The sequence below is a fragment of the Mauremys reevesii genome, linkage group 7, assembly GCF_016161935.1.
Source record: "Mauremys reevesii isolate NIE-2019 linkage group 7, ASM1616193v1, whole genome shotgun sequence".
Lineage (NCBI taxonomy): Eukaryota > Metazoa > Chordata > Testudines > Geoemydidae > Mauremys > Mauremys reevesii.
In genome coordinates this window covers 32,548,927-32,576,918 of record NC_052629.1, presented here as the reverse complement: position 1 = coordinate 32,576,918, position 27,992 = coordinate 32,548,927, and the positions used below count along the sequence as shown (strand labels likewise).

At 42.6% G+C, this 27,992-nt stretch overlaps 1 protein-coding gene across 7 annotated transcripts in view; it reads left to right on the top strand.

Moving 5' to 3' along the window:
• Positions 1–6,018: 6,018 nt before the first annotated feature.
• PCGF5 (polycomb group ring finger 5) overlaps positions 6,019–27,992 on the top strand; it is a 100,455-nt gene continuing 78,481 nt past the window's right edge. Inside the window, exons 1-2 of one of the 7 annotated variants that reach the window (XM_039482269.1) lie at positions 6,019–6,191; positions 20,981–21,098. The gene's annotated coding sequence lies outside the window, so the exon portion shown is untranslated. Of the gene's footprint in view, positions 6,192–6,258; positions 6,650–20,980; positions 21,099–27,992 lie in introns of those variants that run through there. The other 6 variants (XM_039482275.1, XM_039482272.1, XM_039482270.1 and 3 more) reach the window with 6 other exon arrangements.

Below are 27,992 nucleotides of genomic sequence, written 5' to 3'. Positions count from 1 at the left end.
CAAAATGCTGCCCCCCCCCCCGAATTCTGCCTAGGGCACCAGAAACCCTGGCGCCACTCCTGATCACTGTTGTCCATATGCTTGTGGACTCCCTCAAAGAATTCTAATAGACTGGTGGGGCATGATTTCCCTGTACAGAAACCATGTTAATTCTTTCCCAATATCTCATGTTCATATTCGTATCAGATAATTCTGTTCTTTACTACAGTTTCAACCAAGTTACCTGGAACTGAAGCTACGCTTACTGGCCTATAATTGCCAGGATTGCCTTTGGAGCCTCTTTCAAAAAATCTGAATTACATTAGCTGTCCTCCAGACATTGAGTACAGAGGCTGATTTAAGCACTAGGTTACATATCACAGTTAGTAGTTCTGCAATTTCATATCTGAGTTCCTTTTGAGTGAACACCATCTGGTCCTGGTGACTTATTAGTTTGTAATTTATCAACTTGTTTCAAACCCCTACCTATTGACACCTCAGTCTGTGACAGTTCCTCAGATTTGTCACCTAAAAAGAAGGACTTAAGTATGGAAATCTCTGTATGACAACTTCTGCAGTGAAGACAGATGCAAAGAATTAATTTAACTTCACAATGACTTTCTCTTCGTTAAGTGCTTCTTTAACACCTTGATCATCCTGTGGCCCCACTGATTGTTTGGCAGGCTTTCTGCTTTTGATGTATTTTTTTTTTAAAAGGTGGTTGTTAGTTTTTGTGTCCTTTGCTTGTTGCTCTTTAAAATCTTTTTTGGCCTGCCTAATTATACTTTTGCACTTGATTTGCCAGAATTTTATGCTCCTATTTTCCTCAGTAGGCTTTTGAATTCCACTTTTTAAAGGATCCCTTTTTGCCTTTAACTGCCACTTTTACTCAGGGTACATCTACACTACCCGCCAGATCGGCGGGTAGCGATCGATCGATTTATCGCGTGTAGTGTAGACGCAATAAATCGATCCCCAATCGCTCTCCCATCGACTGCTGAACTCCAGCAGTGCAAGAGGCAGAAACAAAGTCAACGGGGGAGCCGCGGCTGTCGATCCCGTGCTGCGAGGACACGAAGTAAGTAATTTTAGTTTGATCTAAGATACATTGACGTCAGCTACGCCATTCTTGTAGCTGAAGTTGTGTATCTTAGATCGATTTCCCCCCCCACACACACACCCAGTTTAGACCAGGCCTCAGTTCTTTAGTCATGGTGGCATTTTGTTGTACTCTTACTATTTTTATTATTTTATTATTTGGGATATACATTTAGTTTGAGACTCTATTATGGTGTTTTTAAAATAGTTTCCATGTAGCTTGAAGGGATTTCACTCTTGTGACTGTTCCTTTTAATTTCTGTTTAACTAGTTTCCTCATTTTTTGTGTTTTCCCCATTTTGAAGTTAAATGCTACTGTGGTGGGTTTCTTTGGTATTTGTAAATTTTATTGTAAATTCAATTACATTATGATCACTATTACTGAGCAGTTCATCTATATTCATCTCTTGGACCAGATCCTCCACTTAGGACTAAATAAAAAATTGCCTCTCCCCTTGTGGGTTCTAGAACTAGCTGCTCGAAGCAGCAGTCATTATTTCATTTTTGCATCCTGTCCTGAGGTGATGTGTGTCCAGTCACTATGCAGATAGTTGAAATACCCCATTATTATTGGGTTTTCTGTGCTTGTAGCTTTTTAATATCCCTGAGCATTTCACAGTCATCATCACCATCCTGGTCAGGTGGTTGGTAGTATATTCCTACTGCTATGCTCTTATTATTCAAGCATGACATTTCTATCCATACAGATTTATGGTACAATTTAATTCATTTAAGATTTTACTGTATTTGACTCTATTCTTTCTTTCACATATAGTGCCACTTCCCACCCAGCATGACCTACTCTCATTCCTGTATATTTTGTATCCTGGTGTTACCATGTCCCATTGATTGCCATTGTTCCACCAAGTTTCTGTGATGCCTATTATATCAATATCCTCATGCATCCGACGAAGTGGGTATTCACCCATGAAAGCTCATGCTCCAAAACGTGTTAGTCTATAAGGTGCCACAAGACTCTTTGCTGCTTTTACAATATCCTCATCTAATACCAGACACTCAAGTTCACCCATCTTAGTATTTAGACTTCTAGCATTTGTATACGAGCACTTATTTAGTCGTCTGCCTTCATCTGATGTAACTGAAGGGGATTCTTTTTTGTTTGACTATTTCTCTTCAGTTCCGACCTGTACTTTATCAACTTCCATCCTCTTCTCTTTACTAGGATATAGAGTATCCCTTTAATAAATCCTTTTCATGGAATGTATCTGAGTGAACCAAGTGGTCCTCCACAGATGTTAGCTTCCCCCCAGCAATTAGAAAACTCCCCTGACCTTTTTAATTTTACATGCCAGCAATCTGGTTCCATTTTGGTTTACGTGGAGCCCATCCTTCATGTGTAGGCTCCTTCTTTCCCAAAAGATTTCCCAGTTCCTAATAAACCTAAATCCCTCCTACCAACACCATTGTCTCATCCACACATTGAGACCCTGCACTTCTGTCTAACTGGCCTTGCACATCGAACTAGAAGCAATTTCAGAGAAAGCTACAATGGAGAATAGTTGAAGACAGAAGTGGAACAGTTGTAATATATGAACATCTGGCACTATTACTGTATTTTTAATCAACAATCAAATACGATTGTAACTCCCTTCGGGGGTCACGACTTATTCCTTTGAGGGGCACTGCATAGTGAGTTTTTTTGCTGGTGCAAAGGACTCATTACTTTGTCAAAGTGTTGCCTTGAAGAGGAAACAGTTGCTCTTGCAGCCTGTTGCTCCTCCCTTTTTTTCCAGCCAAAGCAATACTGAATGAAAGACAGTGAGTGGCAGGGAGCAAACAGCAGAAGAAAAAACAGGGTCCAGTTTTAGAACTGGCAGAGGGAAGGCTGAACAAGAGATCTCTTGACAGCCCTTTGGCCTCATCCAGCTGCCCCCCTTCCTCAGTTGGCTCCTGTCAGCAATTTCTATCTTAGGAGAGGAAAAGAGGCAAAAGGCTCCAAAGCACAGACTGCATGCTTGTGGGCTGACCAGCATGCTTGAATTTCTGAGATGCCCATATAGATCAGCATCTGTACTGTGGCAGCTGTTTTGAGTACCCCAGGGGATGTTCCAGCAACCATGGTCTAAGCAGTTAGTAAATGAATCTTCGGGAGGATGACAGTTGTGATGCTGGATTTTGTTTTATATTAGGTTTAGAAGCTTTAGAATTTTGGCCCCAAATTGCTGCATTGGACTGTGTGTTTGCAAGAGTCACTCAGCTTGTTGTTACTGTCTGGCTTGGATTCCTAAAAATAGTTTAAGGCTGCTTCTTATCATTGACTGCACCCACCCACTTGGCAGTATGGGGTCAAAATATAGAGGAGCTCTCCGAACAATTAGCTGAGCATTCATTTTCTAGCAGGACCACACAAGTCCCCAGGTACACAGGAACATAGCCAGTCGAGGATGTGCTGACTGGCAAAGTCATTCAATTGCTGTCTGTTTCACAGAGAATTTTCTTTTCCCTTTTTCCTTCTTGCCCCCAAAAAACACAAAGCTCCATTTGGGGCAGCAGTACAGTGTCCTGGGACCTCTCCCAAGCTGCTGTTTGTACTCCAGAATCTTAGCTTTCATACAAAAAAGTGTCTCCAGCTGTTACAATTTCAGAGAAAATCTTGAAAATATCCACTGAGTGTAACCAGTTCATATGTTTTCACATAGCCTGAAACAAGATCTTTGATAGGCTGTTCACACCTATCTTATTTCAGCAAGTTCTTTCGATTTCTTAAAAAACTGGATATATTGTTCACTGAAATTATTCTGAAATAGGGTGACACCCATTGTGTACATATGCTCACAGGAGCTAGAGGCACTGCTGATACCACCGTCTGATTACCAGATTTAATTACAACTAAAGAGATGACACTACAGTCAAGATTAACATTAATCTGACCTATGAATCCAGGCCCTTCATTCACATCCAGGTAGTGATTGTGCACGTTCTCTATGTTCAAAAGATTATTTTGATGTCTGAATGGATCAAGCTACCCAAATGATCAAAGGTAGCATGCTCTGATGGAAGCAAAAATAGCTGTCAGAATATCTTTGCAGAATGGCCATGGATGTCATCTGTACCCCCAGGAAGAGCAAATCGGATGCTACTCCTAATAAGTACTTACCCATGCTGGAAAGCACTCTTGTCAATGCTGAAAGTACAGAAGGGGAAATTTTTATAGCAGCTAAGGACTGTTAATAAGCAGGTAAGAGAGACATCATCCCTATTTGATTTATCTGGAAGATCTGCTACAACCTGTGTGCTAGTTGGCAGAGCTGTGTCCATAGCTAGACAAAAAAGAATGAGACTGAGTCAAGTCTTAAGAGGAGCCCTTTACTCTGATCTTCTGCTAATCTATTTTTGTTTGATTGAGAAGGTGCCTTGCCACACTTCACTGTCTCCCCAGCCTCCGCTGCTTTTAGCCCTGGTGAGACGGGTAATCATCAAGTGATCCATCCCCTCTCGCCCATTCCAAGCTTCTGGCAAACAGAGGCTAGGGACACCATCCCTGCCCATCCTGGTTAATAGCCCCTGATGGACCTATCCTCCATGTTTTTAAAATCCTGTTATAGAAAATCAGACATAAAAATACAAGTGTCACAGCATACTATTACTGAAAAGTTGCTTACTTTCTCATTTTTACCATATAATTATAAAATAAATCAATTGTAATATAAATATTGTATTTCCATGTCAATGTATAGTATATAGAGCAGTATAAACAAGTAATTATTTGTATGAAATTTTAGTTTGTACTAACTTCACTACTGCTTTTTATGTAGCCTGTTGTAAAACTAGGCAAATATCTAAATGAGTTGATGTACCTCCTGTTGATAACCACAGCCTTAGGACCCAGTAACTGCTCCCTTGCAAAAGAAGCTCCAGAAGATTGAAAGACAGTTGATTGTCCTGTAAACAGCTCCTACACACCATCAGCAGTGACCAAGACACATGGTTTGTAGAACAAAACTGTTGGATTCACACTCTGCCACGAAATGGTTCCAGCAAGGGGACTACTGCTGAACATCATGCAAGATGCAGTGCAACAACTGGGCACCCAGGCTTCTGTTATTAGTGAGAGGAACATGAATATTTGTCTAGAAAAAATAAGGAAACACTGAGAAACTGACTCCACTGAAACTCCATAGACACCCTATGAAATAGCAAGATGGGACTTCCATTATGAAGAGCTACAGCCTATGTAGAACATCAATACCAAAATATGGGGATACTGTATTTATTGCAACTGTAAAATATCATCATGAAGAAGCTGCTGCAGTTTGAGAATGGGGAAGGAATCTGAGTTGCTTTAACCAAAAAATAATTATTAATTTAGTAATTTAAAATTATACTCTGAAGAGCTCATTATTTCCTTGGTTTTAACACTAGAAATTATCAGCCATAATGCCAGGCACAATCAACACAACAGCAATGATAAAACAACCCCACTCTATGTTTAAGTTCTGAAGGGGCTTTTGGTGGGAGATAAGGGAGAATGATGTGGCATTTCTTTTGCATGAGCTGTTTCCCAAAGCACTATTTTAGGTTGCATTCTATCCAAAATTGATATTATGTCATTTTATGGGAAAGGGAACCAAGGGTTGTCCGAAGCAGTAATGTGCACCACAACTTGTCACAGAGCTTTCTTTTCCATCAATTTGTATAAGTGTGTGCGTGTAGTGACGACCTGTTGCTTTCCCTACGGAGTAAGCAGAGGGAGAGATGAGGTTTATTCCAAGACCCCTAACTGGAGGGGACAGATTAATAGATTGAAACATGGATTGTTTACACGCTCCCGCCACGGTTTTGGAATAGGGCGCCGCGCCAAGCACACCGGGACGCAATCCAAGCACACGGGCAGATATTCAGGGTGGGTTTGACACTGTCACACACAGTAGATGCGCTTTGAAGTGCAAGTGTAGCCATAGCCTTAGTGTCCAGCTCAGAATGCGGCGGGTTATTCGTGTGTCGCTCGTCATCTGCCCTCCTCGCCGCCAGCACGCTCCGGCTGCTCCCCATTCCCCGCCCTGCTCCTCCGCCACCTGCACGCCCGAGAAGCGTGCGCCTCCCCGCCCCGTGCTGCTCCGGGCCCGGGGCGCCTCAGCCAGGCAGCCGGCCGGGTAAGGGCGGCAGCCGCCTCGCTGGGGCTTCCCTGCGCTACTGGGCCTGTGCAGCCGCTGTGCACATGCTCATCGGCGCCCCAGCGGCCGGGCGTCTGAGCATCTGCGGCGCCGGGGAGGGCAGCTGCTGGGGCAGGGCGGTGGGTCCCCGGCCCCGCTGCGGGGCTCCGCACCCGCTACCGGCCCGGGCCAGCGCCAGGGAGCGGCGGCGTGGCTCGGAGGGCAGGCGGGCGGCGACAGGCTGTGCCCCACTTTGTGTCCAATCAGAGCGTGCGGGGTGCGCGCGGAACAGGGCAGCAGTGCGTAAACAAGCCTGGGAAACTCCTCCGCTCCGCCGTGCTCTCCCCCGGCTGGCTCCCGCAGCCTCCCCCGCCCTCCGGCTCCGGAGCGCCCTACCGTTACCTGCCTCCCGCCCGCCAGCCCGCGCTCCCCCCAAGCTCAGGGCCTCTTGAGGGAAGGTAAGGGACCCGTCCGCCCGCACGCCCGAGCAGGGGGCTGGGGAGCGTGTTCTGGGGTGCAAGGGGGGGCGAGCAGGTGTCGTAACAAGTTGCTCAACGTGACATTGCTGTTGAATCATGTTGCAGGGAAGAGCAGCAGCAGCGAGGCAGGCTGGCAGGAGGGATGTGGCAGGGGCTCCAAGCGCCTGGAGCAGAGAGCCACAGAGTAACTTTCTCCTTTATTTCCCTTTAATTGGAGAGCCTGCTTCAGTGCGGGCAGAGGCTGAGCGAGCTGAGATTTCTGGCTGGAGAGAGGGGGAGAGAGTGGGAGACCCTGATATGTGTGTGGAAGAAGCTGTTGCAGTTTGTGATGCTTGTAGCTTCTTGCTGGGGACTGAGAGCAGCAGCAGCACATTCGCTGTTGGGTAACAAGCAGGTTGGCATTTGGCTGCTGCGTGTGCTTCCACTAAGGATTTTCCTAGCAAAGAGCCTGGGTGGCTAGTTAGTGAGGAATAGGTTCTGGTCCAGATCATCTGTTTCTAGGGTAATTATCTCTAGTTAATGCTCCATGGCAGGGTGGTTGGCCTCCGTTTTGATTAGGCTGGATTATTATATAAGGAGAGAGACAGAAGTTCTCTGTTGAATAGAGAGCTACTCCTGTGCATTTCTTTTTCCAAATAATTGGGGATAGAGGGACTAGTCATGGCCCAAAGGACGTAGCCACACCTGTCTGAGCCCCCAGGCAAAACTGATGAGATCTTTTTACACATACTGTTGGGCGTGTTTTCCAACGGTTGTGGTGGAAATGAAATATAGCCCTTTGTATTTCCTCGTTGCACATTTCCTTCCTCTTACTCTGGATATTTCTCATTTCTAAAAAATAAATATTTGAGCAAAAAAGTTTAGGAACTTGGTAACTGAGCATTTTTAGTATGTTAATATGATCTGGAGATGACTGAATGAATCATCTCTATGGAATAAAGGCTGGTGAATCATCTCTCACACGTGTACATACACACACAAAATACATTGTTGTTGATAGTGAAAGATCAGTGTCAGTTTCTGAAACAGAGGGAGGGGGATAGGATGTACTTTGCACTCAAAAACCCACCCTGGTTTCCTGAGGCTAGTTCATGAGCTGTGAAAGTCTTGCAACACTAAACTGTTATTTTCTTGGTATAGTCAGAAGAGAGCTCATTGTGAGAGAGCTCCTGTGCCTTTATGAACTAACCAACCCTTTGATTTCCTTACTATCTTAAATGATATTAAGGTTGCCAATATCTCATCATTGATATTTGGGGTGCAGGTCAGGAAGCAGTATGCTATTTTAAATCAGATTTGAACAGGAAAAATATGAAATTGTATAGTTATATCTGTAATACATAGGGCAAGGACATTCTTTGTCAAATACAAAGGTTTTTTAAAAAGTTTTGGTTATAGGCCAAAATAATTGACCTATTTCAAAATAAAAGTTTGTTCCAAGCATTCTATATTTTGGGGGAAAGTTGAGCCAATTTACTCAATAAATGTGCTACAATGGCACCCTTACATAAACTACAGTCTGATCCTGCTCCTTTTAAAGTTGATGGCCATTGACTCCACTGAGACTATTACAGGGTCCTTAGTATACAGCTTCTCTCTGGAATCCCATTTGCATACCTTCCACTTTTCCTTGACTTCTGTCTCCTGTCTCTTGTATGGAGAAGGCAGTGACATGAAATTTACAATTCTTCTCCTTCCCTGTGGTGCCAACCTGCATTCAAGAATGAAGCAGCCAAGTATAGCAGGGGAAAGTGCTGTACACATGCAGGCACCTGCAATCCAAAAACATAAGTACTGTGTCAAGTGTGTTTGTGTCCATATGATAGTCTCCATTTAACCCCCCACTTTCTCATCTGGTCATGGTACATCCTTTATCTCTATGGCCTTACCAAATTCATGGTCCATTTTGGTCAATTTCATGGTCATGGGATTTAAAAAATCATAAATTTCATGATTTCAGGTATTTTTAAATTTCAAATTTCATGGTGTTGTAACTCTAGGGGTCCTGACTCAAAATGGGGTTGTGTAGGGGTCACAATGTTATCATGGGGAGGTTGCAGTATTGCCATCCTTACTTCTGCGCTGCTGCTGACAGCAGTGCTGCCTTCTTCAGAGCTGGGTGGCTGGAGCGTGGTGGCTGCTGGCTGGAAGCCTAGCTCTGAAGGCAGCACTGCCACCAGCAGCAGTGCAGAAGTAAGGATGGCATGGTATCATATTGCCACCCTTACTTCTGTGCTGCTGCCTTCAGAGCTGGGCCCTCAGCCAGCAGCTGCCACTCTCTGGCCACCCAGCTCTGAAGGCAGCACATGCGTAAGGTTGGCAATACCGTGCCCCCCCCCATAACCTTGCAACCCCCTGACCCCTGCAGCTCCCATTTGGGTCGGGACCCCCCAGTTTGAAAAATGCTGGTCTTCCCCATTAAATCTGCATTGTATAGGGTAAAAGTACACAGACCAGATTTCACAGTCCATGACATGTTTTTCACGGCTGTAAATTTGGTAGGGCCCTACTTATCTCTACTGGGCTGAGCTCCATCCCTGCAGCTCTTCTCCAGAAGAGGGCAGGAAAGCAAACATGTTCATGGACAGGGTTGCTGTTAGCTTCTCCTACATTACTGTTCGAGGAGAGGGGGCATGCCATCTTCTGTGTCCATACAGAGGTGAACGCATTGGCACTTCATAAATAAGAATTCTATATCAAAAGATAGTGTAGCTGTTGGATGCAAAAAGACTAGATTAATTCAGTGTTCCACTCTAATCATTTTAACACTCAAATCAGGAAGTTCAGGAGTTAACAAGGGTTAGTCTGCATAGCGGTGGTAGCTCAGCAATATTGGACACACTAAACAACAGGAGGTATATTTTAATGAATAAAATAGTCATCAGAAATAGGAGTGCAATATGGCCACGATAACACAGATGTGGAAAATTTAGTTTGATATGTTTAAATTACCAACATTAACACTGCATTAATGTTCTTTCATTTAATTTTCTTTAAAACGTCAACAGACAAAAAGAGGAAAATCCATATTCTATTTGGGTACTATTTGGCACAAAAGTGGAACTGCACTTAAGTAAGAAAACTAGCAGTAAAGCAGTATAAATGGACTATCTGCTCCACTTTTTTATTTTGTGTGCTGTGTATGCCATGGGATTCAAAGTAAAATTGAGAGACTGTAAATTTCGTTTCATTGTAAAATACACAGAATAAAGTGAGATGGAATGGCAGGGTGCCAAATTTCTGGGTGGGTTTAAGGTAGATAGAGAGCATAGCACCCTCTTTTCGATTGGTAGGCACATTGCTATATTCTGCATAGCAGAACCCAAAGAACAATGGGGGTAAAGTGGTGTGAGAAAGCAGATAAAGGGAGAGTGTCAGATGAACTTTGAATCTTGTTGCTTTTATTGTCTTGTATCAGGGAATGTAAGCACAGTTTTCAATAAGGTACAAGGTGATATTCCAAACCTTAAACCAACCCCCTCCCTCCCCATCTTCTTAAAAGAAACTTTGAGTATAAAGTCTAAAGTATTACATTTTGCTTATGAGGTATCAAATGTTCTCACTTGCTTCACAGACTCTGTGCCATTGACGGTTCATACCAGCAGCATCTTCATATAAATCTCTTCCCGCTACCTAAAACTAGAAATGAGTAGCCAGCCACCCAATTGGAAAAAAATTAACAAGACACTTTCCTCACCCCAGTTCCTGCTTTAGAGACCCTTGCTAGATACATGCAGTGATCCAAAGCAAAGTTCAGACTACTGCAATAGACAGCAACACTACTGGAGGCAAAACTAGGAAAATACAGTATTCCCGTTAATATCTCCCTAAAAAATTCTCCACAGAACACACACTAGTCTGTGGATTGTTTGTCCACAAACTCCTTACATGAAGATACTTGTTGGCCAGTTCCTACATGTTGTGCCAAGTAATAATTATATCTAAAATAGGTTTAATTTCTTTTGCTAGTTACAAATATAAATCAAAATATAAAAGAGTAGGGCCAGAAAAGACCACTGTGTAACAGAATCTACCACCTTCCATTCTCCATTCACTTCATCATTCCTGTTAATGCCTTATCTAACTTGTTCTTGAATCTCTGTGGCATTGGTGCCTTGACCATTTCCCTTGATAGTCTAGTCCTCTATTGTACTTTTTCTTAACTATTTTTTCAATCACTGTAGTGGTCGTGAAAAGTGACAGCTTGACAGCCTTTGAGACTGAAGCCCTTTATCAACAAAAGGGGTATAGCACAGGCAGCAACCTCAATCATGTGGCAAGACAACTTTTAAGTGCATGTATGGGGAGGAGTGGTGTTTCAATCTCCATTCTTTGTTCTCTCTGTGAAAACTGGCTATAAAGGTACCTTTGTGGTGGTTTTGTGATATGAAGGATATATATTCTCACTTGTCAAGTAGGGACTGAACTATTGCTGCCACCACCTCTTTTTATGTGTAAAACACTGAATGGCCCTCATATGGTAACAATTTATAGTGACTACTGACCCTGTTCACATTTGATCTGGTAACTTAAAGGTGAAATGCTCATTTTCCATTACTAATTGCCAAATCCATACAGTCCCCAAGAACTTTCCTAATAGCTGCCCACACCTTTTTGTTTCTTAGGGTTAGGACATTGCTGCTTGTTCTGTCACCTTCTGAGACTAAATAATTTTCTTCCTTTATGCCATTACCTTAAATGTATGTATTTGTAAACTTGGAGTTCTTTTGCTGGGTTGATGTGTGAATTACAAATGGAACCAAACTAGTTATTTTAAAGAAAGAAAATAGGAAAGAGGAAAAAAAGTTAACCCCTCAGCCCTTTAAGATGTTTGGATACCACAGTCTTTGCATGAGTGTTGCAGCTCCATGTTTGCACTGTAGGTTTATTTTGCTTAGTGTCAAGTGAGAGAGTTTTATTTATTTATTTTTTTAAATGGGCTTTCTTAGACTTAGTGTGGAGTTGCATAAGCTATACAATTATTTTAACTGAATGGAGCTCAGTAGCAAGTTCATATCATTTAGTTTTAAAATGTTAATTGAATTTGAACTAACTAATCTCTTAAATTTCTTTATCTTCAGTTCCATCACTCTGGACTGGAGGCTTTCACTCTTTCCAACAAATAGATATTGGCAGCTTCCTGTCAAATTTGCACTGACAGACACCCTTTACTGATGCCAGTGTGTTTACAGAGTATAATTCACTATAGAATTTTCAAATGTCCTTCATTCATTCAGCCAGTCTGGCCTCTCGTGCACCATGTACTGCAAGAAGCACTGGAAGACATATATTGAACTGCACTTGCAAGCAGTTTTCTTAGTTCTTTGTCGAGCAATTTGTTTTTCATGAAGAACTTTTCAATGAGGAATCTTAAGGACAGAAAGGGATGGAAATGTCCCTGTTTCAAACCACTATATTGTGACCTTTTTGCCTTAAGTACAATGATAATCTTATTTGCCCAAAAGATACTACTGAAGAGGCTCAAGGAGAAAAATGCCCCCCTCTCAGAGGGGCTTCAAAATTGTATATGGAAGTTGCTGGGAGTTGTTCAGCTCTCAAAGAGTACTGAATCCTCAGTAGTAAAGGTATTGTTTCCTAATTCACTTATACTCTGTAGTGCACACCAACAATCTATTCACCCCGGTATATTTTTTTTTAATTGTTGGCCACCCATATGGCTTTTTCCAACAACTTTCAGTTTGTCATTTAGGTGCTGCTGAAATATAAATGTTGAAAAATGATTATAGGTTTAGGAATTTGCCCAAGTCTTTTCAAAACAAAACAAAAAAATCCCACAACATTTTACTGCAGGGATAAAAGAGTGTTCTCCCAAGCACCGGCACATTATACGAGACAAATAACATTAAACAAATAGTCAATAACAAGAATGAAAACAAGTAAGCCTAAATTTTGCCCTTGGTGACTCCTGTGAAGCTCCAACAACTACAAGGGCAAGTGCACAAGAGTCACTGATGGCAAAATTAAACCCTAAGAAAATTAAAATTTGAACGTTAAAAACAAAAACAAAATGAGTTTCTATGGACAAAATGTCCTGTGCTGCTCTCAGACTGGAATTTGGTTCAGCTATGGACTTGGTTTCTAGTGGAAAAAGTCAACAGTTTTTAGCAAATTGCATTTGTCTACAGTCACTCCATTGCTTTGGGAAGTGATTTGGGATATGTTGACTATGGAAAAAAGGCTATATAAAGCCAAATACAGTGGTATTACTATATTGTAGAAAGACAATTTATCTTCATATTATTCTTATAAGGGTGATTTTTTTATTAGTACTACTCCGGAGGATAGTAAATATGTGAATTTGCAATATAGTGATACATATTACATTTATATATCTTTAAATTATTGCAATTCTTGGGTCAATTTTTAGGACTAGAAGAGTTGCCTAATGGAATATTTTAGGCTGTAACTTGTTTCCAGTCTTTCAAGAGTAATGTATTCCCTGCACCTGTTGTTCTGTAACAAAAAACAACCTCCTCTCTCCACCCCACCCCCCCAATTTACTTTGCAGTAAAAGTGAACAACTTGGTGTATGAACATATAGATGAGCAACTATCTCATACAAAGTATCAGAGGCGTAGCTGTGTTAGTCTGGATCTGTAAAAAGCGACAGAGTCCTGTGGCACCTTAGAGACTAACAGACATATTGGAGCATAAGCTCTTTGTCGCTTATCTTATACAAAGATATAAAGCCATTGAGGGTTTCTGGTGATATCGTTAAGCAGAACATAAGTGATTTCTCTTTAGAATTTTAAGATGGTGTATTCTTGTATCCATTATTTTTAATATAAAAGATTTCTAAAAAAAAAAAAGTCTTAGCATTCCATGTAGAAAAGAAGCAAGTTGGTTTCAATACACATTCAATCAATACAATTAATATGGGTGTGTGATATCATACCCATATCAAATACATTTATATTTTGTTGACTTGTGGGAATAGCATGTTGGACTCAATTCTGTTCCCAGTGGGACCATTCATGTGAGTAAGGGCTGTGGAACTTGGACTTGTATAAGAAATGAAACTAGGATGTTACAAATATTTTATCCCAGTATTCTGCTGACCATGAGCAAAAATTCCATGGAAAATTCTGGTGGTCCATAGGTCAGAGTTTGAGAACCATTGGTCTATTCGCGTATATGCATAATACCCGCAGTTGGAAGTCACATGTATGTAATTAATTATATTTATTAATATTATTTGATATTGTGGTAGGGCTTAGTAGCCTCGGTCAGGATCAAGACTTTATTAAGAACTGGAATTTCCCAAGCAGTAGTGAGTATCTAAAATGACTGCTACCGTAAAAATAAAATGTAATACTGTTCAGGTGTCATTTCAGTGCCAGTTAGCCAATGATCAGACAGCCAGATGAGATGAGTTCTGTTTCTTTATCCAGTGGGGATAGTGGTGGTGTTAAGGATGAGTAGTTGATTTATTGGAAATGAGAGAAGAGATTGAGTCCCAGGAGTCCCTTACAGAAACATCACTACTAGTTAATGCAAGTGTAATAACTTTATTCACCAGAGAGGAAAAACGGTATCAGAATACCATCCAGGCTCTGGTTCAATGCCAGAAAACCAAAGCTATTCTTCACAGCTAAGGATCAACTCTTGGGTATCTAGTCACAATGAAGGAACAGTTGGATCAATTAATTGTTCTCCATGTCCACTGAAGATAGGACAAGTTGTAATGGGCTTAATTTGCAGCCTGGGAGACTTAGGGTACGGCTACACTTGCAGCTGTACAGCGCTGCCGCGGGAGCACTCCCACGGCAGCGCTTTGAAGCAGGGCCGCCCAGAGGATTCCGGGGGCCCGGGGTCTTCGGCGGCGGGGGGCCCTTCTGTTCCGGGTCCCGCCGCCGAAGTGCCCCGAAGACCCGCAGCGGGGGCCCCCCCGCCGCCGAATTACCGCCGAAGCCGGACCCGCCGCCGAAGTGCAGCCCGGTCTTCGGCGGTAATTCGGCGGAGGGGGGCCCCCGCCGTGGGTCTTCGGGGCACTTCGGCGGCGGGTCCCGGAAGAGAACGGCCCCCCACCGCCGAATTACCGCCGAAGACCGAGCTGAACTCGGCGGCGGGTCCCGCTCTGTCTTCGGTAATTCGCCAGCGGGGGGTCCTTCCTCCCCGGAGCGGAAGGACCCCCCGCTGGCGAAGACCGGGAGCTGAAGAAGCTCCTGCGCCTGGCCCCGCAAGAGTTTTCCGGGCCCCCCGGAGTGAGTGAGGGACCCTGCTCCAGGGGCCCCGAAAAACTCTGGTGGGGGCCCCTGTGGGGCTCGGGGCCTGGGGCAAATTGCCCCTCTTGCCCCTCCCTCTGGGCGGCCCTGCTTTGAAGTGCGAGTGTGGTCACAGCCGCGCTCCCAGCGCTGGGGCACTGTTTACACTGTTGCTTTATAGCGCTGTAACTTGCTGCGCTCAGAGGTGTGTTTTTTCACACCCGAGTGAGAAAGTTGCAGCGCTGTAAAGCGCCAGTGTAGCCAAGGCCTTAGGTTAGATGTTAGGAAAAACTTTCTCATTATATGGGTAGTTAAGATCTGGAATAGGCTTCCCAGGGAAGTTGTGGAATCCCCATCACTATCTAAGGTAAGACAAACATCTCTGAGGGATAGTCTAGGTTTACTTTGTCCTGCCACATTGCAGGGGGCTGCACTTGATGACTTCGAGGTCCCTTCCAGCCTACATTTCTGTGAAAGTTAGGAATGTTCCTTGTTTTCATGATTTTATGGAATTTATGTCCTTTAATTATGTAAACAAGCACCTATGGTAGTTGAATGGCAATAGGCATGTTATATTTTAATAAAATAAAGAGTAACCTGACTAGATATTGCTTAATTTGTAGTTTCCTTGCTTAAGAACTGATTCTGCAGGCTTGCAAGATCAGACCTATAGTTTTGATTGTTTTTTAATCTTAACTTTTTGTTTCAGTGAGCTTTAGATGAACTTTCTCCCCTCTTCCCACATGTGCTCAAATTTTCAAGTGTGTGTTTGCAGTGACCAGTGAATGCATGCACATGCATTTGAAATAACATGCACGTACACAAGTTCAATGCCTGATGTCCTATGTGTGTGTGCATTTGAAATCTCCTACTGATGTGTGCACTTTTCTGTGTATGATCTTTTGAAAAATTGGATCATCATTTGTATTTGTTACAACACTGAATATGATCCACAATTTTCCATTGGTTTCACAAGAGATTTTCCGTTGAATTCAGAGAGCGGCTGGATTTTAGCAATTCTTTATTGGTTTCAGTGGGACTTTTTTATAATATCTGGCTTTGCTCAAAATTTCAAGAGTAAGTTTCCTTTCACACTGATGGTGCCTTCCTTTTGAATCTGTTCTGGTTTTTAAAAAAAAGAAAAAGAAAAAGAAAAAAGAAATAAAATCTGAGTTGGCTTTGTTCATTCAAACCACGGTGAATTTTGCATGCAGTTAGAACCCTGTGACAGTTTCTTTCTTACTCAGGATTGTTTATTGCTCCAACTGTTCCCCCTTCAGGCAGCCTGGGAGAACCAGCTTCCTTTAGCCTGGCCACACACTCTTTAGAGTAGGAGTAGTTAATAGGCGAACCAGGGGCCAAATCCAGACCACCAGATGCTTTTGAACTGACCTCAAAATCTTTTTATTTAGTTATTATCATTATTGTTATTTTATTATTATTATTATTTTCTCTGGAGTCTGGACCTTGACTAGACCTTAGGGGCTCAAGAAATTTGGACCTTGCTTAAGAAATTTGGACCTTGACCAAAAAAATGGACTACCCCTGCTTTAGAGTAATGATTGTTCTATCAAGGTAGAGGCGTTCAGTGTTAATGACTTCTTGATTGTCCTGAAGCAGCTTCCAGACAGGGTTTGTGAGATACATGACCAGTCTTTGCTAGCAAATGGCTGATTCAGTACACACTGAGGGTCAGTTTATATATATAGTGTTAATAAAATCAACTAGAATACATAAGTTTTACACAGACAGATTCCCTAAACTGTCACATATGTGATACCGCCCCTCTCTGAAGTGTGATAATTTCACTGATGATACATAGTGATTCATTTTTGGTGGTGTTCTGCTGGGGTGAGTCTAATTTTTCTTGAGTTCTGGTGTGACAAGCACATTTTCCTGTAGTTGTGTATGAGGCATATGGGAAATTGATCATGTCTTTCATTAGCTGCAGAACTTGATGTTCTTCATTGGCAAGATTACCTTTGTGGCCATTCTAATCACAAATATTACAGAAGAGCAAAAGAGGGTGACCTAGAGAAACATTACACAGAACAATAGCGAAAGAAGCCAAATCCATCAACATGACACTCAGGAGCCTGAAGAGACCAGGGCAAAAGCGAAATAAGTGGCAGAAATTGGTGGACACCCTCCGCAGCTGAAGTTGTGGGAGGATACATTAAAAAGAAAGATGTATATGTTTTTATAGATAAACCACCACCCTGTTAACTAGTGTTTCTATACCCTGTCGTGGACAACAGGAAAAGGAGAACTGTGTACTCAAAGTGATCCATATTCTAAGGAAATCAGAACACTATGTTAGACCATTATGCTGCTATTAATGAGAATCCTCATCCCTAACAAATAGATTATGATTTAGCCATTGTTTGTCTGCAACATTAGACCTATCTGTATCTCCAGTGAACAATATGACTTGAATTCTGATCTGAATGTTCAGTTACATTAAACACTTTTTTGTAAACATACATTTCTTTTAATTGAACAAATGTATTACAGTCCCACTATCAGAATAATCTTCTGGTATTTAAGAAATGTCTGTTTATAGGTTAGAATCATAAGAGCCTATTAGCTTTGAAACCTCTGCAGTCATACTGATTTACTATTCTTTGCATGAAGACTCAATAGTAAATTAGTGGGGGTTTTCTATCGTATTTTAAGTGTTTGCCAAAGTCTTTTTGAGCCTCTAATATAGCTCCGTAAGGGGAATCAAACTCTTACTTGTACAGAGCCTCACTTCTTAATGTTCCCTCAAAGATGAGGTAATCTGAAGAATCAATCCTTACTATCTCCCAAAGATAGGGTTGCCAATACTCCTGGACTGGCCAGGAGTCTACCGGAATTGGCATCAATCTCCCGGTGACTATTGAAAGCAATCTGGGAGATTTTAATAGGCCACTAAAAGTCCATTCCCTACTTGCCCTGGCTCCATGCGGCTCCTGGAAGTGGCCAGTCTGGCTCCTAGGTGCAAGGGCGGCCAGAGGGTCTCTGCGTGCAGGGATGGTGCCTGCAAGGAGGGGCAGCGTGCGGAGCCACCTGGCTGCTCCTGAGCCGAGGAGCCAGACTGGCCGCTTTCAGGAGCTGCCCGAGGTAAGCGCTGCCTGGCTGGAGCCTGCACCTCAAACCAGACATGCCAAACCCTTGAAAAAAAAAAAGCAGAAATTGCGCTTGTTTTTGGCTTAATTGGCTTGTGAGTTGTTTGTTGGCTAGTTTTTGGCTGGCTGTAGCTTGTTGCTTCTTTTTTTTTTTTTTTTTTTTTTGATCGGCTCCCAGCAAGCAGGGGCAAGCGGGGACAAGGGGCGGAGAGAGTCAGGGGTGTACAGCAGACCCACCACAGTCCCAGACTGAACGCTGTGGGGATCTAATCACACAGAGTGTTGGGGTTCTTAAGGATTTGTCCTTTGAGCCTTGTTTTGAAATGGTATTAGCTTGATTTTTGGCTTATTGTGAAAGTTGGGGTGCTTATTTACTGCATGAAAGTTAGCAACTCTGCCCTGAACCCCCTCCCGCACCCCAACCCCCAGCCCTGAGTCCTCTCCTGCACCTCAACCCCCTGTTCCACTCCCTCCTGCACCCCAACTTCCTGCTCCATCTTGGAGCCCCATTCTGCATTCCAAACCCCTCATCCCTGGCCCCACCCCAGAGCCAAACCCCTTCCTGCACCCCAATATCTTGTCCCAGCCCTGAGTTCTCCTGCACTCTGAACCCCTTGGCCCCAGCACAGAGCCCCCTCCTGTACCCCAAACCTCTCATCCCTGGCCCCACCCCAGAGCCTGTTCCTGCCTCTGCCAAAGAAGTACTATGGGATGGTGGGCAAGTCATGTTAAACAAAATGTTGAGTTGGCCACTAACTCTATATTCCTGTTTTGTGGGTGCCCAACATGAGACACTTATAGCCAGGTTTGTAGAAGTGATAAGGACTCATAGCTGCCACTGAAGCCAAATGGAGCTGTATTTCGAACATAAAGAGTGCTATAATCAGGGCCGGCTCCAGACCCCAGCGTGCCAAGCGTGTGCTTGGGGCGGCGTGCCGCGGGAGGGCGGAAGGCAGCTCTGGTGAACCTCCCGCAGGCATGCCTGCGGAGGGTCCGCTGGTCCCGCAGCTCTGGTGGACCTCCCGCAGGCACGTCTGCAGGAGGTCCACCGGAGCCGCGGGACCAGTGACCGCCAGAGCGCCCCCCGCGGCATGCCGCCCTGCTTGGGGCGGCGCAATTCCTAGAGCCGCCCCTGGCTATAATGTGCCAAGTACCCTAAAAAATTGGACCTGGGTATTTCAAGTAGGTACCCAAAATTGGAGGACCCTGTTAACAATTTTGAGTTTAATCTGTGTGTGCCTCAGTTCCCACATCTGTAAAATTGGGATAATAATATCACCTAATTTCACAGTATGTTCTGAAGATAAATTCATTGATGTTTGTGAAGCCCTCGGATGTTATAGCGACCAGCAACATAGAAATGGTGAGGAGAAAGTTTAATTTTAGTATTTAGTGCAGGGTTTGGATTGTGTGCTGTAAATAAGGCCCGAGGCCACACACTGAATGAGGAAACTAAAAAAAAATTGAATAACCACCCATTAACTGAATGGATAGGTACTGGAAAAATATTATATGGTGATGTCATTAAAGGCTGTATCGTGCATACACACACAGAGGATTGAATTCTTTTAACTTTTTTTGCTTGTAATTATTATTTATATTACAGTAGTGTCTTGAGACCCCAACCTGAGGTTGGTATTTTACAAATATATAGGAAAAGGCAGTCCCTACCCCAAATACTTTTCAGTCTAAACAAATGAGTGTGATAGACAAACTGGGATTAGGAGAGGCAACAGTAATACCACCAGGTCTTTCATAGACTAGCTGGGTGTGTAATTTGTAGGTACAAAGGTGCTGTGGAGGTTGTTTTTAATAGTTGTCCCAGCTCCCCACCTTCCTAACCATTATCAGACATCAGTGTTCCCTAGTCATCACAACAGATGCCTATGGAACTTGAGGAGGACACAGCAGTGGTGTTATGGATTAGTTTGTGGAGGGTGTTCATGCATGAGGGGTGAGAAGGCACTTGTGGGAGAGTGGGATAATAGAAGCATATACAAGATACTTCAGATTAAAGATTTTAGATTTTTTTTTTAAATATCTCAACAAACAGGATTACTCAGGCTCACTAGAGTGAGTGGGACCTACTGTATTCACCCAGACGTTTCTTTAAAATATGGAATTGGGCCTTAATACAGTTTCCTATGCTTTTCTACCCAAATGGAAGATATTTCTTAGACATCACCGAGTATCATATCAACAAGAGCTGTTTCCTGAGTGTCTGGTATGGGAGGGTTTTGTAATTCGGAGAAGATCACACCTCTATGATGTCGTCTTTAACTATTGGCTCTCTACTTAGGTTAGAGAACAAACTGTTGGAATTAATGATGGTGACAGTTTTGCCCAATAATCAGAGGTGTCACATGGCCCCACTGCTGCTATTGTGTTTTTGCTCCTGCTAGACTGGAGTAACTTTTCCCTCCTACCACAGTTGTGTGTCACTGAGGCTCATGCACGTTGTGGTGTATTGGTTGGAAACACTGAAGCTCCTGCTTCATTCCTTTGCCACCTCTGCAGGAATGCTCCCTAGGAACTCCACCAAGTATGTGCACATTGATCCCAGGGGCTGTACTAAATATGGAGGCAAACTTGTTCCAATGCCTAAACAATGCATTGGACCCTACCAACTGGCTCGGTAGCAACCATTCTTGTTTAACTGAGTACTGAACTTCACTTAGTTAATTAAAAATGGCAGCAAAGAGACAGTAGAGAATTAGATTATGATGAGTAAGCAGCATGTGCATCCATTAAATATTTTTAGTTTAAACATTTTTTTGCTGTGTGTGCTATATATATATTTTGTGTGTTCTTCTGGTACATTCCTTTTCAAATCTTTCATCCTTGTCCTTTCCCCCTCCTGCAACTGTGGCATTTCTTTTTATTAGGGCTATTTTCAAGATTTTATATTTCAAAGGTTTTGTTTTTCATTAATCATTTTGTTCTTTTCCTTTGCATGTTTCTGGTTATCTTACAAGGATGAGGAGCTGGTGAAAACTCCAGGTAGAAGATAAATTAAGGAATCAGAAGAAACTTGAGTATACCACAAAGAAAACAAGGAAGTATCCCGGAGCAGAATCTAGAGTACAAGTGCTGGTATGAAACTACAAATATTTTTGTTGGACTTTGGGACAGTGTCTATCCTGGAAGAGAAATCTGATCTAATATAGAGCACAGTTTGTAAAACAGTTCTCCTTGGTCAACACTGGCCGGGCAGAGTGTTGAAACCATTCTTCCTGGAAGAACAATATTTAAATATAATTTTGGCTAAAACAGTATTGCTTCTACTGCACATGGGACCTGGTTCTCTTCAAGCTTGAAGTAATAGGTTGTATAGTGTCTTGATTCCTTATATGTAGCAATACGAGGCCATTACCTTATAGCACTAGGTTTTGAAATGACGTTAGAAATATTGACTCCGATTACTTATTCAATAGTTGGATAACTTTTTCTGAAACTATGATCAGGCACATTGCTTTTCAAAAATCAGAACATATTGCAATAAATAATCTGCACAATATCAGTTAAAATTTGCTATAATTATGTATTAAATGATAATAAACAGAGGGCATTTTAAAATCATTGCATCTGTTCTTAAGCAAAGATTTAAGCAACTAAGCAGAGTTAAACAGCAATATTCATAATCAAATAGGATTATTTAGGACCTGTTGAATTTTGAGTGTTGTTTAAAATTATACAGTGAAATAGGGAGGGGAACGTATAATACCTTTTACCCCATCCCCCCTCAATGTAAAGCGAAAAGGTGGTTGGATGATTCATTTATGACTGAAGAAGATATTGGCAAACTGTGTTAATCTAGATAATCCTACCTCAATTTCACATGGTACCATGATCCCACTGAAATCACTGACAAAATTCCCACTGAATTAAGGGACCCAAATTTGCCTTGTTATAGCAAGGTTGTGAAAATAAAATACGTGGATTTGTATGCCCTACACCTGTGAGCCCAAAATCAGCGTGAAAGGGGGCCTTTACCAATTAAATCTGATTTTGTCCTAAGTATGTAAGATGACATACCAAGGAAAGTTTAGACTCACTAAAGGGATTTAACGATGAACATTTTAATTTTTGTGTCTAATTGTTGTTTCCCTAACTTGCCCATTTAAAGTCTCAGACTAAATCTTCATATACTTTTACCTTTCATGTTGTCTGCCTGGAGTTGGTCACCCCTCCTTTGGAAACTTATTATTCAGCACTGTTTGGGAGCAGAGGTTAGCTCTAGATTGGAGATAAAGCTTCCTTTGGTGGTTTCATATATTTGCTTTCTTTTTTTAATCTTTCTAATAAAAAATCTTCATAGTGTAACAGTGCATGGCCTCTTGACATACTGCAGATTGTCTAGGTCCATACACCTGTGCCCTTAAATAAGAACACTTCTGTAGTGTCTACTGATCAAAACTGGAGTTATGCTCTTACTATTAGATGCCAAGCAGAATTCTAGCTGTGGCATTTTGTACCAGCTGAAGTCTATTAATGGCATGCAGGGCAAAACAGCTTAAAAGGGCTCTACAACAATAGTCTAAACAAGATGACACAAAGGTTTGAATAAAGACCTATGCGTCAGCAGAAATGAGGTGGAGATGTAATCTGGCAATATTCCTAAGGCAATATAATGGAGATTTCCATACAACAAAAATTTCATTCAAATGTTAGACGAGACTCCAGCTGAACTGCTAAATTGCAAATCCTGGGGGAAAAAGCATTATAAAAGGAGATGGAGAGAAAAGACAGAATTAAAAGGTGAGTGATTTTCAGCTAGTGTTTATATCCCACAAACCCATGTTTTCTTGCATTAAGTTATAAGAAATATCTAAATATGCCTGGACACTATTTAGGCATTCACAACAGAGATAGCAAGTAGAGTATGGGGACAAATTTAATGTAATTGTGTTTCCAGTATATACATTAAATTCAACACCATGGTGATAGATCAGTTCACCTAATAGTAGTATGTACATCAAAGCACCTGGAACAGCATAGTGGAACTTTTGTTATAATATATGTAATAGAAGAGCAGACATCATTATGAGATACAAACTGATTGTTAAGAGGAAGTAGGAGCTTTAATTTTGTACAGCACCATGTTTCAAAGAGAGTTAGATATGATAGATGCACTATCATTATAGTCAGAGCCTCAAAAATGTCCCTCTTGTTTCAGAAAATATTGAAAATATTGAAAAGGCAATATGCTCAGCCTCTGGTTGTGGGGACAGGAACATAAAATTGCTTGGCAATAATCCCTCTGACCATTTTGGGAGTAGCAAAGATGGGCCCAGAAACTGTATGGCAGTGCATGGATATGTGCAAAGGGACAGAATAAAGGCAGAACAAATTCAGCCTTGACTGAGGGCTTAATTGAGTGCAACCTTGACACACAATGCTTTGCATTAATTTACTTATAATTCTCTTGAATCCTGATGATCTTAATCCAGGAAAAGTGAAGCACAAATACCTGTGTATAGAGAAAGCTGTGTTGTGTTGTTGGACAACAGAGCCAAAAGTTTCAAGACTGATATCTGCTGTGGGTTATCCAATTTTTTTTTAAGAAGACTTATCTAAACAAATCAAAGTTACCTTAAATATGTGCATTTAGCTTTAAATTATCTTTTGTCTTATTTCATGAGTTGAATAAATAATACCCAATGAGTTAGAAGCAAAAGATTGTCCATATCTAAATCAGCACTAGGTACTGTCTTCATATAATCTATTAGTCTCAATGTGACTTTAAAATTACAAAATAGGTATTATTTTGTTGTATATGAAACTTATCTGACACTTTGGCTGGATGTAAAATTGTTGCCTCCAATTTATACTATATATTGTGATTAGTAGATTAAATCTGTCCCAACTGATTTTTCATTCTAAAAAAAAAAATGGTAAAAGAAGAATGGTTCCGTTGTACCAATTGATAATATTTGATAAAAAGAAGGCACGTAAGTTACAAAACAATTTTAAAAGAAAAACCCCAAGAGTTCTTCTGGAAAGTTAGTTTTAATTTTTTCTTTAAAGAATGTCATGCTTCAGTGGACTCCTAGCATGTATTTGAGCCTAAAGTCCTAGATCTTGGATCTAGCACTTTAAATAAATATCTTGTGGCTGTATATGACAGTTTTCTAAAAGCAGTACAAATATGTACTCTCAGTAGAAGTAGAATTATCAGGTGTGTCTGAGTTCTTGGAAGACAGTTTTCAGAAAGGATATAAAGTCTCCTCCTTTTCTTTTTTTTAGCAGACTCAGAATTTTAATGTTTCAGAACCTGATCAAGTTCTATTCTGCAGTAAATCAATGGACTTGATTCTCAGTAGCTACATTATAAGCCACCTCTCTGCTCCCTGCATTCTAGGGCTGTGCAAGAAACTGCCTGGCCCTAATGTAGGGCAGCCTCAGAAGTTCTATAAATGATGCTCTGCTTCCCATGACCATCAGTGGCTATCAGACAAAGGATAGCTATCCTGCAGTGTACTCCAGCCACATCTTCAACACACCCATGATCCACCCCTAAATCAGGGGGCTGATGTAGAGCCCTTACGCTAGCTTTATATCAGCTAAGAAGGCATCCTGCATAGAGGATATTGTCAGGGGAGCACTGACTGTTTTGGCTGTGTGGTTTTGGGAGGTGGGAGGAGCGCAGGGATGAGGTTGTTCTTTGGGAGGCAGATTTTGTTTTATTTTTGTTGCTTTAATATACACCTCTACCTCCATATAATGCTGTCCTCGGGAGCCAAAAAACCTTACCGCGTTATAGGTAAAACCACGTTATATCGAACTTGCTTTGATCCACCGGAGTGCGCAGCCCCGCCCCCCTGGAGCACTGCTTTACTGTGTTCTATCCGACTTCGTGTTATATCGGGTCACGTTATATCGGGGTAGAGGTGTACATGTTGCTATGTAGTTGCTAGAGAAGACAATGTATAATAAGTGACCTTACTACAGAAATTCTTCGCTGTTATAATCTAATCAGTTGCATTATTCAGAAGTGTGTGATTTGTCTGGAGGAGTTTCAAAGAGTTTACAAAAAAAATGAGGAGTCCTTGTGCTGATACAGACTAACTCGGCTACCACTGAAAAGAGTTTACAGTGCACAAGATTAAAATAATCCAGTAAAATGCAACCAAACTAAAATATCCACCAGGGAAGGGGGGTAATAACCTTGTGGACATCGTTAGTGCTTTCTAATAGGACTCATGCTGTGGGGATAAATGGGTTAGAACTATCCAAGATGGAGAGATACGTTCAACAGGTAAAGTATTGGATGTGCATCATGATGTAGTATTAGAGGTTTATGCCCATTCAAGAATGTGGATTATATCTTGTGATTAAGAGGGTATGATGTTGCTGTAATCTGATAGTGGATACTTTCGCAACCAGCATAGTTATAGAGAACATGATGGGGGGGGGTGTTTGCAGGTGCCATTGCACAGTGGTTAGGGAGTTAGGCTCTACTCTTCCCCTAGACCACCTTTGCACCTGGTGTTAGTCTGTCTTTTATTGTGGGTTGACTCAACCCTCCAGTCGGGTTACAACGCAGTCCTCTCTCTGTCTAGTCTGACAGGATTTCAGGGAGATATGGGGTGTGGCTGTTGACACTGCCCACCTCACAAGTGTCAAATTCCAGCCTGAGTTTGCAAAAGGTATTAATCCTTTCCTTCTTTTTGTACCTCCAGGGGTGAGTCTGAAAGGTGAGGGGTTTTGTGCCTTTCTTAATGAGGTGGAGAGTTGGCAGTGGAGTACAGGCCCTCCCATTCCACTGAAGTCCAACACGGCCTATAAGTAAGGCTGCGCGTCTGTCACAGAAGTCACAGATTCTGTGACTTTCCATGATCTCTGTGACTTGTGCAGCAGCTGATGTGGCTTAGGGGCTGCCCGATCTGGGCAGCTCCTGGGCCAGCAGCAGCAGTTTGGGTGTGTGGGAGGGGGCTAGGAGCACGGGGTTGGGGGCTCTCCGGCTCCCACCGTCATGTCTCTGCAGCTCCTAGGTGGAGAGGCCAGGGGACTCTGCGCACTGCCTATGCCCACAGGCCCCGTGCCCGCAGCTCTCATTGGCTGTGGTTCCCAGCCAATGGGAGCTGTGGAGCTGGCGCTTGTGGTGGGAGCAGCATGCATGGAGCCCCCCTGGCCTTCCCTCTCACAGGAGCTGCAGGGACACACAGAGCCAGGTAGGGAACCTGTCACCCCGCCAACACCCCCCCAGCACCAGGGAGTATCCTGGGCCGCACGCTGCCCACATTCTCCCTAGCACCAGCAGGTACCCGGGCCACATGCCGCCGCCCTGCCCCCAGCACCAGCGGGGATCCTGGGCCGTGCGCCACTTCCTGTCCGCACCCACCCCAGCACCAGCGGGGGTCCTGCCCTCCCCCCCCCAGCACCCATACAGTTCCTGGATCACCACCCCCAGAGCACCCGCGGCCTCACCCGCCCAAGTTTTAGTTAGGAGTATATAGTAAAAGTGATGGACAGGTCACGGGCAGTGAATTTTTGTTCACTGCCCGTTCACGTGACCTGCCCATGACATTTACTAAAAATACCCGTGATTAAAATGTAGCCTTACCTATAAGCATTACCAAATGTCCAGCACCCAGGAGTGCCTTAAGGCTGCCTCCTGGGGCCTCCTCCTACCACCCACTCTCTTGTCAAAGGCTTTCAGTCTGTCACTAAGCCATAAGAGAAAAGGTACCAGTTGCACCTTCAGCCCCTTTGGGCTCATTAGGCAGGCTCCTGCGCCACCAGAGATGGTTTCTGCAGCATCTTTCTTCAGGCACTCCCAAGGCGGGTCCTTCTTCCTGACTTGCTAGGCCACTTCTGAGCTGACTGGCTCCCTTTTAAGCTCCACCTCTAGCTGGAGCATGCTCTGCAGATGCAACTGGTCAGAGTTGCTCTTTAACCCCTTCAGTTCTAGTGCAGGGTTTATACACCCCATCACAAGGCCACAGTGCAAAGTGATCTCTAATTTTCTGTTTCATTCTTTTATATTGATAGGTAAGTTTAACATGTCGAGCAAAGGCTCTGGGGTTTACAGTATTACTATAAGTAATTTGGTTTAGCTTCGAGCAAAGCAATTATATTTGCATGGGTTTTGTTTAAAGATGTGCTGTTTGCAAAAGCTGTAGCCATTATGATGAAAATCTCACTTTAGCAATTATCTGGTCTTTGGGACACATTATATCTCTGTGTATATCACTATGCTGCTATATGATTCTAGATGTGACTTCTACAGGCAGCTTCTCCAGTAACACTAATCAGTGAGATACTTGAAGCATTTATGTATTAGCTAAATGTATAGTAAAGTAGTCTGTTCCTTTTTTACATTAGAATTATAGTAGTAATTTCAAGCCAGTACAACAAATCTTGGGGAGAGTTTTTTTTAAAAAGAAATGAGATCTGAAAGATTACATGTGGCATTTCTCTACAGTGAAACTGAAACTATTTTTGACCTGAATTCTCATATTAGCATTGTAAGTTACTGACAATGTTGTTCTGGGAATACAGCTCATGGTGGCTCCTGTTATTTTTGTTGACTTGGGATCTGAAGAAATATAAGCTGTCAAACGTTCCTCATATGCACATGAAGACATGTCATGCCATAACAATATTGGAAACTTGTGTGAAAACCTCATTCTTTCTTTATCTATGCCCACATGCTAATAGTAAAATGAGTCACCCACTTAACTGCAAAACAGAGAATTTGCTTTGATGCTCAAAAAGTTTCTACACCCTTGAGAAAAAAGACAGAGTAGGTGGTGTTCAAATTATAGAGCCAAATCATCCCCTCCTTGGGAAAAACCCATAGAGGGGAATGGAAATTCTGCAAGTTGAAACTCAGAGTTCCTGAATGATCATTCTGTTTGTACTATGGTGGACAAATCCAGCCCTTGCTATCAGAGAGTGTAGCCTCCAAAAGACATTCAGAAATGGGGGAATGCTCCCGGAGCCTACAGTGCAAACTCCAGGTGCGAGAAGCAAAAGAAAAGT